This window comes from Erythrolamprus reginae, chromosome 1 (assembly GCF_031021105.1).
Source record: "Erythrolamprus reginae isolate rEryReg1 chromosome 1, rEryReg1.hap1, whole genome shotgun sequence".
NCBI lineage: Eukaryota > Metazoa > Chordata > Lepidosauria > Squamata > Dipsadidae > Erythrolamprus > Erythrolamprus reginae.
The window spans coordinates 261705867-261719124 of NC_091950.1; positions in this window are offsets into that span (position 1 = coordinate 261705867).

The following is a 13258-nucleotide window of genomic DNA, read 5'->3' on the forward strand; positions in this document are numbered from 1 at the left end:
ATTCAGTTTATATTTGGAGTTCTGATTCTTTTTGCCGATGTATAGGACAGAGCATTTGCTGGTTGAGATTTGGAGTTGCCATATGTTAGACCAAGAAGAGAATGAAGAGTGTTGGTCCCAGTACGCTACCTTTGTGATCATGTGATCAAATTTTGATCACGTGATCACAATTTGGATGCTTGGTAACTGGGCTGACATTTATGATGGCTGCAGTGTTCTAGAGCCATGTAATCACTTTTATGACATTCTGATAAGCAAAGTCAATGGGGAAACTAGATCCACTTGACAACTGCAGCGATTCATTTAACAATTGTAGCCAAAAAAGGGGGGTAATAAAATGGGATAAAACTCAGTTAACAACTGTCTCACTTAGTTTAGAAATTTGGGACTCAATTGTGGTTGTAAGTCGAAGACTACCTATACTACAACATGTTGGCTCTGTAGTGAATATACTTACTTATTGGTCAAGTATTCAGAAATTTTCTCTCCCATTACAAAGTCTGGTATGTCTCTATGGGCCACATCTACAGCTTTAGAAGCCATCTAAGACTTTAAGTGTGGGTTCTGCTCTATTCCCTAAAGCAGTGATGGCGAACTTATAGCAGGCTTGCCAAAGGTAGCACGTGGAGCCATATCTAAGGGCACGCAAGGCATTGCCCTATGTCAAATCCAGTGCATATGTGCATGCTGGTCAGCTGATTTTTGGCCTTCTGGAGGGCAGGGGAAGTTCTTTTTTTGCCATGCCCAGGATTCAGGAAAGTCTCCGAGCCTGGGGAGGATGAAAAATGACCCAATGGATCTACCAGTAGTCCAAAGTCTGCAGTGACCCCCCTGTGCATATGCAGGAGGGCAACACACGGGGGCTCTGTGTAAACGCACAGAGGGAGGGCATTGCGTTATGGGTGTGTGTGCTCATGCAAAAAAAAAGTTTCTCCATCACTATCCTAGAGTTTTGGCAATTACAATTAATCATGCTCCTTTTGCATTTTCCTTGTTAGTGTATTAATCCTACATTTCTCCTAAATGGCCACCCAACTATTTAGAAACTGGGTTCATTGAGAAATCAGGCTCCTTGATCATCCGCATTTTATGTAACATGATTTTATACAGTAAAACATTGGGAGAAAGGAATATAAAAATAGAAAGAAGCTTCTGTGAGTCACAGAACATAAGATCCAAGAAGTCTGATCAGCACTACAGTGAAAGGGAAGGAAGGCTAGAAGGAAAAAAAATATGCTGATGGGTCAGACCAGCGCTCTATCTCCACAGAGACCAATTATGCCCATAGGAAGTCAAAAGAGAGAACGTGGCAATATTTGTTAGATGCTGTCTTTAACACTGCAGTATTTATAAAGCCATCATGATATCATTTCAGATGGTTCTTGCGTCTTCTCTTCAGGAGATCTGTTTTCTCACGGGGAGTTAAGGACACTACCAATATCAACAGCATTGGTCCCATAAAAGAAGACCAAGAAACCAACTTGCTTCCATTTTGCCATACAGTGTCCTTAAGCACACTAATTCCTCACATTCTTACTATCAGCCCCTGTTCACCAATATATACAGAACATCCTACGAAATATACAGAATATACAGAATATCCTACGAAGAGAGACTAACAATCCTGGGCCTAGAAAGCCTAGAACTACAGCGCCTAAAACACGATTTGAGTATTGCCCACAAGATCATATGCTGCAACGTCCGACCGGTCAATGACTACTTCAGCTTCAACCGCAATAACACAAGAGCACAAAGCAGATTCAAACTTAATACGAACCTCTCCAAACTTGACTGTAAAAAATATGATTTCAATAATCGAGTTATTGAAGCGTGGAATGATTACCGGACTCAATTGTGTCAACCCCATAACCCCCAACATTTCTCCCTTAGACTCTCCACGATTGACCTCTCCAGGTTCCTAAGAGGCCAGTAAGGGGCGTACATAAGTGCACTAGTGTGCCTTTCATCCCCTGTCCAATTGTCTTTCCTTTCTCTCACTTATCATATGTATTCTCTTCCTTTCATATATCCTCTCCTCTAAGTTCACTTTTACCCTCATATATATTACCACATGTCTATTTTTCTTCCTATGTATTTGTGTATTGGACAAATGAATAAATGAATAAATGAATGAATAAATAAATAAGTAAATAAATAAATAAATAAACAAACAAACAAACAAATAAATAATATCTGAAAGTCTGTCCATTGACAAAAATATAACTAGGCATATCCCATTTCCTGAAACAAAGTCTTTTGGAATTCTAATCACACAGAGGTTGTTTCAGAAATAATTCTCAGAAGTCCAATTGGTTGTTTTATTTTTTTAAAAAATGAATTAAGAATCAATATTATTCGAAGAAGTATTGGTTTATATGGAACATCATGGCATGCCTATGCATTTCATGCCTAGGGTTGGTCTCTAAACTTTGTTTGAATATTTCCTATAAAAAAGGCTTCTTTGAATAATCAAATAATAGTAAAAAATGGATCTTACACTCTGAAAAATGCAATGTGAGTTCATCAGAGAAGAAACTGAAAACAATAAAGCTTCACAAGTCTTTCCCAACCACAACACACGAGCGTATGCTCGAAGCCCCTTTCTCTGCATCTTTTTTTAGGTTTGCACAACTGCTTTATATGTGGAGCCAGCTCTTTCTGCAGCAAAGCAAAAAGGTTGTGCAAGCAGTATTATGCAGGAATGCATTAAAAAAAAAACCAATTCTTTCCCAAACAGGTATCACGGTAGAGAATAAGAAGACTGAAAAATAAGTCTGAAGATGACAGGAATTGGGAGTAGGCAATTTGTTTTTATTATTCAAATGCCTTTCTTCTATGAGGTATTTTATTTCATCTCCACACTGTTGTGGTTCCGTCTGAGGCCCCTCAGGGAACGGCTGATCTTCTGTCGGTTTCCAGCTCAGAGGGAGAGGCTGAGGAACAGGAGGTTCAGGCAGACGAGGAGGAGGAATCCCAGGCTGAAGAAGAGGGAGGACAGCCAGAGTTCCACCAGAGGGAGCTCTCCCCAGCAAGCAGCCTGGATTCCTTAGAGGAAAATGCACAAGCCATAATTGATCTGCGACAGAGAAGAGCTACTCAGAGAAGGAATCAATTGGCTAAGTACTTTCAGCATTAAAGAGGCAACAGCTGGGTTTGGGTGTGGTGCTCTTTGGAAAGGCTAAAAGGCAGACCCACCCTTCCTGGCTTGTGGAGTTTTATCTTTGAGAGTCTTGGGACCTGGCTGTGAACTTTGGCGTCTTGGAATCCTGGTTTGTGCCTTTGACTATTGAAACCTTGGGGGGGGGGGGGGGGGTGCCAGCAAGAAGCTTGCTGTATTGTCTGGACATCAGGACTCTGCTGTCACGTATTATAGCCTGTCTGTTGGGAAGAACAGGTTTTCCTCTGTGTTTATTTTTTCCAGCTATAAAATACTTTTGGCTTTTACCAGAGTGTCTGGCTGTTTTTTCCAGTTGGTGTTGAGGTCTGGGGGAACCCAGAAAGAACACACACCAGTACTTCTACCACAAATTAAATACTCCTGTGAGCTTCCATGGTTAAGAGTATTCTTTAATCAGACTGACTGAGTTCAACACCTTCAGCGTTATAGTTTAAGGTCCAATATCATAAGAGGATTACAGGTAGTCCTCAACTTATGACCACAATTGATCCCAAAATTTCCGATGGCTAAGTGAACCACTTGTGAGTTTTACTCCATTTTATGACCTTTCTTGCCACGATTGTTAAGTGAATCACTGCAGTTGTTAAATCTGTAACAGAGTTGTTAAGTGAATCTGCCTTCCCCATTGATTTTGTTTGTCAGAAGGTCACAAAAGGGGATCATGTGGCCCGAGACACTGCAACCACCATAAATATGACTCAGTTGCTAAGGGTCTGGATTTTGATCACATGATCACAAGGATAATGTAACAGCTGTAATGTAAGGTGATCAGATTTTAATACTGGTAAAGCAGGACACCATTGATGGGGGTGTGGGGTAGCCCTTGACTTACAACCTCAACTGAGTGCTCATAAGTTACTTTTTTCAGTGCCTTTGTAACTTTGAATGCTCACTAAACAAACTGTTGTAAGCCAGGGACTACCTACATAGCCCTTTCTTCTATAACAAATTATACATTTGTGGTACAGAGTTAGACAAGGTTTATAATCATAATAATAATCTTTGAATAGTTGTGGGAAGGGTTTTCTTTTTTTTTGGAGAAGATGTTAAAATGCTGCTAATGGTTTGAACTTAGATTCCTTTGTTGAGAATGGTGAATTCTTTTAAAGTTAAGTGACCAGATGACCCGCTTTTGGTGGGGTAGTTCCTCTCTGTGCGCAGAAATAATGAAATCAGAGCTTTTCCTTCCCCGATGCATAGGCGATATCCGAAGCAGGGGAAATAAAGGCAACACAGTTCCTTTTCCACCAGCAATGAGGAAAGGGAGAGAAAGAAAGATGGGAAACTAACAGCTACAGTTGCCGTCGCTGTTTAGCCCCAGGGAGAGCCTTTCTGCTCGATAAACCCTACCTGCAAAGCCCAGAGATCGCTTCCTGTCCTACCAGTGAGCTTCGCAGGGAACCCATCTCCTCCACCGCTCCCTCCGCTTCACTTCACCTCTTTTTCTCTTCCTCCAAGTCTCACCAAGAAGCTAGTCCACTCGGTCCTGCAGAGGCACTGCCATAGAAATCACAAGCATTCCCAGATAGGCCAATGTGTCGCTGCACCCTATTGGCTGCCTCTGAGAGACGGACAGCAGAAGGAGGTGGGATCCTCCCGCCTAGATCTTTCCTCCAGTTCCTTTGAAGGGGGGAGCAACAGGGATGTGTTTGTCTCCCCCACATGGACACCCGCCCCCAGCAATGAAGGAGGGGCTGAGATCCTGGCTTGGGCTTGCCTGTGCGAGTTGCAGCATTTCCTATAATGAGTGTTTGGTTCATATGGGTCTGTCTGACATGAGGGAGAACCAATCCACAACAGCATCTCGGCCCCTCTCCCCTCCTTTCTCTTTCGCATCATCCATTACCTTTTCTTTGCCATTAAGCATAAGTCGGGACTTTTTAAAAATTTAATGGGACACGGGACAAATTGTTAAAAATCGGGACTGTCCCGCCAAAAACGGGATGTCTGGTCGCAAAAATACCGAAGTCCTCGAAACCCCACCTCCGGAACTCTGTGTTTTTGTGATGCTGCAATTTCACTGAGGCTCCCCTTGCTGGGAAACCCCACCTCTGGACTTCCCTTGCCAGCGAAGCGCTCATTTTTGTGCTGCTGGGATTCCCCTGCTGGGATTCCCCTGCAGCATCATAAAAACATGGAAGTCCGGAGGTGGTGTTTCCCATGGAGGGGAGCCTCAGGGGAATCCCAACAGTGCAAAAACGGGTGCTTCGCTAGCAACGGAAGTCCGGAGGTGGGGCATCCCAGCAGTGGCGGTGGGTTTGTAAGATGAAAATAGTTTGTAAGAAGAGGCAAAAAAATCTTAAACCCCGGGTTTGTATCTCAAAAAGTTTGTATGACGAGGGGTTTGTAAGACGAGGTATCACTGTATACTGTAAGTCCCCCCAACAAGGAAACCTGCAACGTAGACTTCCTTACGGAAGAAAAAAGAGCTTGTGCAAATATATCAATGCAGAGGAAGTCACCAAAAGCTTCTAAAATACTCGCAGCAATGACTCAACATTTCCAAATCATCTCTGCATGTTCCAGACCACATCGTCTTTTGAAAGATTTGCACAGTAGATTTCCCCATCTCAACTATTATTTTTGATCCTCTTAAATAAAAAAAAGTGTCAAACGGTGTCAGGTTGCCTCTGAAAGCAGCTGCCAGTTTCAATTATGTGCTCTTCCCTTTCAATCTATGGAACAATTTTAAAAGCAGGGAACTTTTGGCTCTCGGGGTGATGCCGAACAACAACTGTGAGAGGCATTTATCAACATCACTAGTCGTGAGAAATGCTGGAAGCGGTTTTCATTAGAGTACTAAATTCTACAGATGGGAAGGCCAGTTCATTATAATTCTTAAGAAAATGACTATGGGTAGTCCTTGACTTATAACCATTTGACCGACTGAAGTTACTTATGATTGTTTTTCACTTGACCACTGCAGCATCCTCATGGTCACATGATCCAAATTTGGATGCTTGGCAACTGGTTCATATTTATGATGGTTGCAGTGTCCAGGGGGTTATGTGACCTCCTGATATGCAATGGAGAAGCCAGAATCACTTAATGATTGTGTTACTAACTTAACTGCAGTGTTCACTTAACAACTGCGGCCAGAAATGTCATAAAACAGAGCAAGCCTCATTTAACAACTGTTTCGCTTAGCTACATAAATTGTGGGTTCTGTTGTGATTGTAAGTCAAGTACAGTGGTACCTCTACTTAAGAACTTAATTTGTTCCGTGACCAGGTTCTTAAGTAGAAACGTTCTTAAGTAGAAGCAATTTTTCCCATAGGAATCAATGTAAAAGCAAATAATGCGTGCAAACCCATTAGGAAAAAAAAATAAAAGCTCGGAATTTGGGTGGGAGGAGGAGGAAGAAGAGGAGGAGGACAGTCGCTGCTGAAGGAAGAAGGTGAGGGGAGGGGAATTTTAAAAATCCAAAACTTTAAGGCTTAAAAAAGAAAAGAGGGACTCTGGGGCGGCGAGGAGGAGGACGCACATCCAATACACCCGGCGCGAGGTTGCCTCCCAAACACTGGCTGCTGCTGCTACCTGCTGCCTCTTCCTTCCCATGCTGAAGGGCTCCCCTCTCTTCTTGCTCACTCGCTTTGTAGCCGGCGCCTTTCCTTCGCTGTGGTGACTCCTCGGCTGCCCAGAGCGAAGGGGGCATTTCTTTTCTCCGGGCACTGGCAGAGGTTTATTCCCTGTCCAAGTGCCCAGAAAAAGGAAAACGCTCCATTCTCTCTGGACTGCCAAGGCCTCCTTAAGCGCCACCAAAAGACTCCTCTGGCAACCCAGATGGCCAGGATTAAAGGGGGAATGGCAGGAAACTGACCAGGCCTTCATGCCGCTCTCAAATTTCCTGGGACATTTTTCCGGGCTCGTGTTCTTAAGTAGAAAATGGTTCTTAAGTAGAGGCAAGAAATATTGAACAGCCGATTCTTATCTAGAAAAGTTTTTAAGTAGAGGTGTTCTTAAGTAGAGGTACCACTATACATACTGTACATATATCATTTGATTGAAAAAAATATGTCAGTTTCTATCCATTCAGATAGCATTAAGCAAAGTTTAGCATGGAATGATGAACTTGTGGCCCATCAGATGGGCTTCGCCCACTCACCCAGAAGTCGCAATTTGGGCTCTTTTACCCTCTGTGCATGCACAGAATACTTTGTGCATGCACAAATGGTAAAAACAAAAACAAATGGTGGTGTCTGGGCAGATGAGCAGAGCCTCACACTCCCTTTGCAAACAGCTCTCCAATGACTGACAAGCATGAGTTAACCAGAAGCATTTCACCCTGACATGTGCATTCCTAGCAAACAAAATTTCTGCATGAGCTTTCGTCATTAAAGCATCTGGTAAGAATTTATGGGTGGAGATCAAGGTATTTTGGAATCTTCATGTCATAATGCCCTGAAACTGTACATTTTTTCCTATTAAACAGGCCTTCACCATCAAATACTTTTGAGTATTTTATAAACGTATCTCCCCCTGCCCAATACTTTTTGTATGCATTTTCAAGAACTTAAACTGTGACAACTGTTTATTGTATTTTAATTTAATAACAATGCTGGACAATTTAGATCAGGGATGTCAAACTCAATTTCACTTAAGGCTGCATCAGCGTTGACTTTGATCTTGGGGGTGGGGCATAGCTAGTTCAACATCACTCGTGCCAGGGATGGCCACGGCAGCCTGAGTACTCTGCCAGCAAAAACAGGCTCCCAAGCTCCGTTTTTGCCTGTGGCCTTCTGTAACCCTCCACTAGAGAAAACAGAGCTCAAGAAGACCACCCAGAGCCATTATGAGCTCCGTTTTCGCTGGCAGTGACACTACGGGCTGATCCTTTGCCGTTTCCAGGGTGGCTCAGCAGGCTAGATCTAAGCACCTATGGGTTGGATCCGGCCCCATGGCCTTGAGTTTGACCTCCCCAATTTAGATTTTTCTTTTAAACTAATGGAGGAGCTTTTGTGTTGCATATATGGGAAACCACTATATATTATTGGTTTGCTGTTGTTTTTTTGTTAAAAAGAAGCCTAACTGAACTTCTTCCTCTTGCTTAAAAATTAAGATATGTTAAAATGAGACACCCCTTTGCCCTTTATGTAAAATGAGGTCAGTCTAGCTCTTTAAAATGTTATAACCTCTTCCAAGATTAAGAGATAGTCTGTGAATAAACGACCTGCTGATAGCAACTTAAGAGTTCTGAGGTCCAGCTCTTATTAAGTTGCAGAGCTGGAATGATGGAAACCTAGAAATACCTTTATATCTTGCTCCCTTGACACATTTATTTTGAAGCAGTGATAAGGAGAGTCTATCAATTTCAATGTAACTCAGAATTTTATTTTTCTATTTATATTCAGCTTTATCTCTTACATCAGTCAAGTTCAAATATTTCCTATGTGAAGCATTTTGCATTCCTGATGTAAGTCGTCCTGAATCCTCTTTGGAGTAGGTGGCATGTAAATGCAAATAGTAGAAGTAGTAGTAGTAGTAGTAGTAGTAGTAGTAGTAGTAGTAGTAATAGTAGTAGTAGTAGTAGTTATTATTATTATTATTATTATTATTATTATTATTATTATTCCTATCCTATATACATATTGTAGTTGTGAATTATTTTCATTAATAAACATGTTTGGGAGTTAAGTTGACTCGTTGTCAGCCGACTCTGTTTTACAATTGGAGTCGAGGTCGGCCCGGATCTGAGCGACTTTATCAGCGAAAAACGTGTTAAAGTCCTCGGCACTACACTGCAAGGGCTCCCCAACTCCCCCCTGATTAAGAAGGGAGCAGGTCACCCTAAACAGAGCGGCCGAGTGGGATTCCGCTGATGCAATCAAGGCGGCATGGTACGCACATCTTGCCGCCTTGAGTGCCACTTTGTAAGTCTTAATAAAAGCTCTTACAAGTGTTCGATCAGATTCAGACCTACTCTTCCTCCATCGCTTCTCTAGACGTCTCTTTTGGCGTTTCAACTCCCGGAGCTCCTCGTTGAACCATGGGGCTCTAGGGGGTCTAGCGCCACGGGGAGGTCGCAAAGGCGCAATCCGGTCAAGAGCCTCCGCTGCAGCCTTGTTCCAGGCTTCCGCAAGAGACTCTGCCGAACTGTGGACAAGTGCCTCTGGTATAACCTCAAGCGCCGTCTGAAAGCCCTCTGGGTCCATCAGGCATCTGGGGCGGAACATCTTAATTGGTTCCGCCTCCCTGCGGGGAAGGATTGGAGCCAGGAAGTCAAGCCATAGTAGAAAATGGTCTGACCATGACAAAGGCAGTGCTTCTAAGCCCCTTAGTCTCAGACCATTACTCAATTGCTCGGAAAGGAATACCATGTCAGGTGCGTGCCCTCCCTCGTGAGTCGGACCCCGAACTACTTGAGTCAGGTCCATGGCTGTCATGGTGGCCATGAACTCCTGTGCCAGCCCAGAGGTTTCGCCGAGTGACGGCAGGTTGAAGTCCCCCAGGACAATAAGTCCAGGGAACTCCACCGCCAACCCGGCTACCTCCTCCAGTAGCACAGGCAGGGCTTTTGACACGCAGCTGGGTGGCAGGTACGTGAGAAATAAGCCCACCTGAACCCCTAAGTCCAACTTCATCAAGAGTGACTCGCAACCTGCAATTTCCGGAGCAATGAGTCTACGTAGGCAAAGGCTCTCCCTGGCTATAATAGCCACTCCTCCCCCCCTTCCCTGGGGTCGAGGTTGATGCCATATCTGAAACCCGGCTGGGCAAATTTCAGAGAGAGGAACACCTCCCTCTGGGCCCAGCCAGGTTTCAGTAATACATGCCAGGTCGGCCTCCTCATCCAGGATCAGATCCCGGATGAGGAGAGCTTTATTTACCACTGACCTGGCATTAAGCAGCAGCAACCTGAGCCCAGGGCCAGAGTTACACTCGTCACCAGTACCCAAGATTGGGCTCACGGAGCCAGAACAAGGGATCGTTATTAAGCAACGATCCCTCATTCCCCTGGAACGGCTAACTCCGTGGCCCCCGCCATATCTGCCTCTCCCAAGCAACACTGGAATATTCCGACCCTCTGCCACCCCAGAGATCGGTGCCCCATCCCCTCCCGCCTCTCGAGCGTCAGGTTCATAAAATGGTTCATAAAATGGGGCAAAATTCTCTTAAGAAAGGTCTCGCATCGCAACAAAAATTTTCAGCTGAATTGTGGTCATACGTCAAGGACTACCTGGGCAGCCTTTCTTTGTCTAATTGATGGAAATTAGAATTGTACAAGTATAACTTTTGCAAACAGTACTCATTAAGTTGGAAGGTCAATTTTTAAATTTAAGTTTAGGCATTCATTAAGAAATTAACAAATAATCAAGTTTGTTCATTCATTCATTCATTCACTTAATTTATATGGCACCTCATACAGTGTAAGGAATGGTTACTGAAATTGGGTATCTCTAGTCTTATGAAAAGAAGGACTAGGGGCAGGGGTGTGTACTACTTACCTTCCCTACTGGTCTGCATTGCAATGGAAGTACATGTTTTATGACAGAGGTCAGTGTTTCCTCTAAGCTGAGTTGTGCGCTGTAGTGCAGGAGATTTAAAATCTCAGCCCAGAAGATTGCAATTATAGCGCAGAGGACCAACCTCTGTGCTAGAACTGGCAAACTGTAATAAGATTTTAAATTCCCGTGCTACAGCACACAGTAAAGGTGGAAAGGCGGGAAAGAAAGGGGCCAAATGCAGTTCCACTTTCCTTCCACCCCTTTAACCCTTTCTCCTTCCGGCTAGGGTGGGTAAGTCCCTTACCATTTGGGGGTTGCGGATCCGCCGGCCCCACCAGCCCGATGTCCATACGCGCGGGGGGGTGTATGTGTCATGATTTTATGAGGTAATTTATTCCAAAATGAGGAGGCTGACACTGATAATATTTTTTTCCTCATCCTCCTGGCCTCTCCAAAAGAAAATATACAGGACAAGTCGAGCCTGTCTAAGGAAAGTGTTGTCATAGTAATAGCAATAGCACTTAGGCTTATATATCACTTCATAATGCTTTATAACCATCTCTAAGAGTTTTACAGAGTCAGCATATTTCCCCCAACAACCTGGCTCCTCATTTTACCCACCTCAGAAGGATGAAAGGTTGAGTCAAACTTGAGCCATTCAGAATCGAACTCCTGGCTGGGTGCAGTGAGCTAGCCTACTACCCTGTTTCCCCAAAAATAAGACATATCCCAAAAGTAAGGCATGTCAGAGGTTTTGCAGAATTTGCTAATATAAGACACCCCCCGAAAATAAGGCTTAGTCAAGTTTACATACGGTACGGTGGAAAAACATACGGTACCATTCAAAGCTGTTCATAGCGGTACCGTAATAATGTGACATCCCCTGCTGGCCCCTTCCATCGCTTTGTACCGTCCAGTACAGCAGACACAGTCTGCTGCTCTCTCACCACCATTACAGTCTCCACTACAGTGCGTAGACTGTAGTTCCTCTGGTGGCCGGAAGCTGCAATAGCGGGAGTATACTGTTGTACCATATAAGTGCCGTCATTTGTGTGTGTGGGTGCCATACTGACAGGTACCGTACCGTATTCAGTGTACCGTACGGTACACTTTCTTTGGGGGTGTCAGCTTTTCTGCCTGTGAATTTGTCTTATTTGAGAAATATAAAGCACCCCTCAAAAATAAGACAACTTTTGGAGCAAAAATTAATATAAGACAGTGTCTTATTTTCGGGGAAACACGGTATATTGCATTCTAACCACTATGCCAACAGAGCTCAAAACAAGACTGAAAGAAACTAGAGTCAATTTGTAGTAAAAATAATTCCAATGAAGCTGCTGAAAGGCACAGAACAAAAACTTTGATTTTCAGGTCTTATTTTTCCTAAATTGTTTACATGTGAATCTTTTGAGCAATCATGTTATCTTTTTTCCAGTTAAATTATGATAGCAATAAGGCCAGTGGCACACCATGATGTTTGTATGCTATTTCCAAACTCAAGAGCATATATCTCCAAATCCCAGCTGTTGAAAAACAACTTCAGTTTGAGAGGATAAATAAAATTAAGTTTAGAAACTGGGTAGCACTTTTTATGAGTTCAATGTGTTTTATAACCATGCGTTTGTAATCCTTTCAAGAACCAAATTACAGTGGAACCCCGACATAAGAGCTGCTCTACTTAAGAGCAACTCGAGATAAGAGCTGGGAGGGGAGAGATATTTTTGTTCTACTTACAAGCCCAAATTCGAGATACAAGCGCCAAGGAGCTGTCTCCTGAAGCCAAACGCTAACTTCCGCGTTCAGCTTCAGGAGACAGCTGCGAAGTGGCGCGCATGTTTTAAAAGGTTGCAGCCGGCCTGGGGGGCTCGGGGGGGTGCTTGCAGCTTTCTTTCTTGCTCTTTTTCTTTCTCTCTTTTACCTTCCCTTCCTCTATTTCTTCTTTTCTTTCTCCTTCCCACCTTCTTCCCTCCCTCCCTCCCTTCACTCATTCCTCTCTTACTCTCCCCTTTCATAAGTTTCCTTGCTTCCTTCCTCTGTTCCTGTCCCTTCCCTCTTTCCTTCCTTCCTTCCCACCCTCCGTCCATTCATTCACCCATTCCTCTCTTGATCGCTTAAAGCCGGTCCCTGGTGCAAAAAGGGTTGGGGACCTCTGTCCTACAGGATTGGGTGGCAGAGAAGTTGAACATATGTAAATTTAAAAGTTTAAGAAAGTTTACAAGTTAAGTGAAAGAAACTTCATTATTCATTTATATGTACATGTACATTTCTTCATTAAAAACATGTCTTTCTGCATAATTTAGACTAACTTTGTGAGTTTTTTGAGGGCTGGAACCAATTAAAATTATTTACATTAATTCCTATGGGGAAAAGTCGTTCGAGATAAGAGCTGCTCGACTTAAGAGCCCAGGTCCGGAACGAATTAAACTCGTATCTCGAGGTACCACTGTACATCCTTTGGGTCACATTTTGCACACAGGAGCATGAAGTTCAGAGGGAAAGGCTTGCCTGGAACTATCTAGTAATTAACCATCTAGTAGCTGGTGTCAGAGACAAGAGCCATGCTAGGAATAAAATCAAAACAAACATTTCAGTCCATTTAAAAGCATCTTAAGTCAAATGAATACTGGGAATGGTG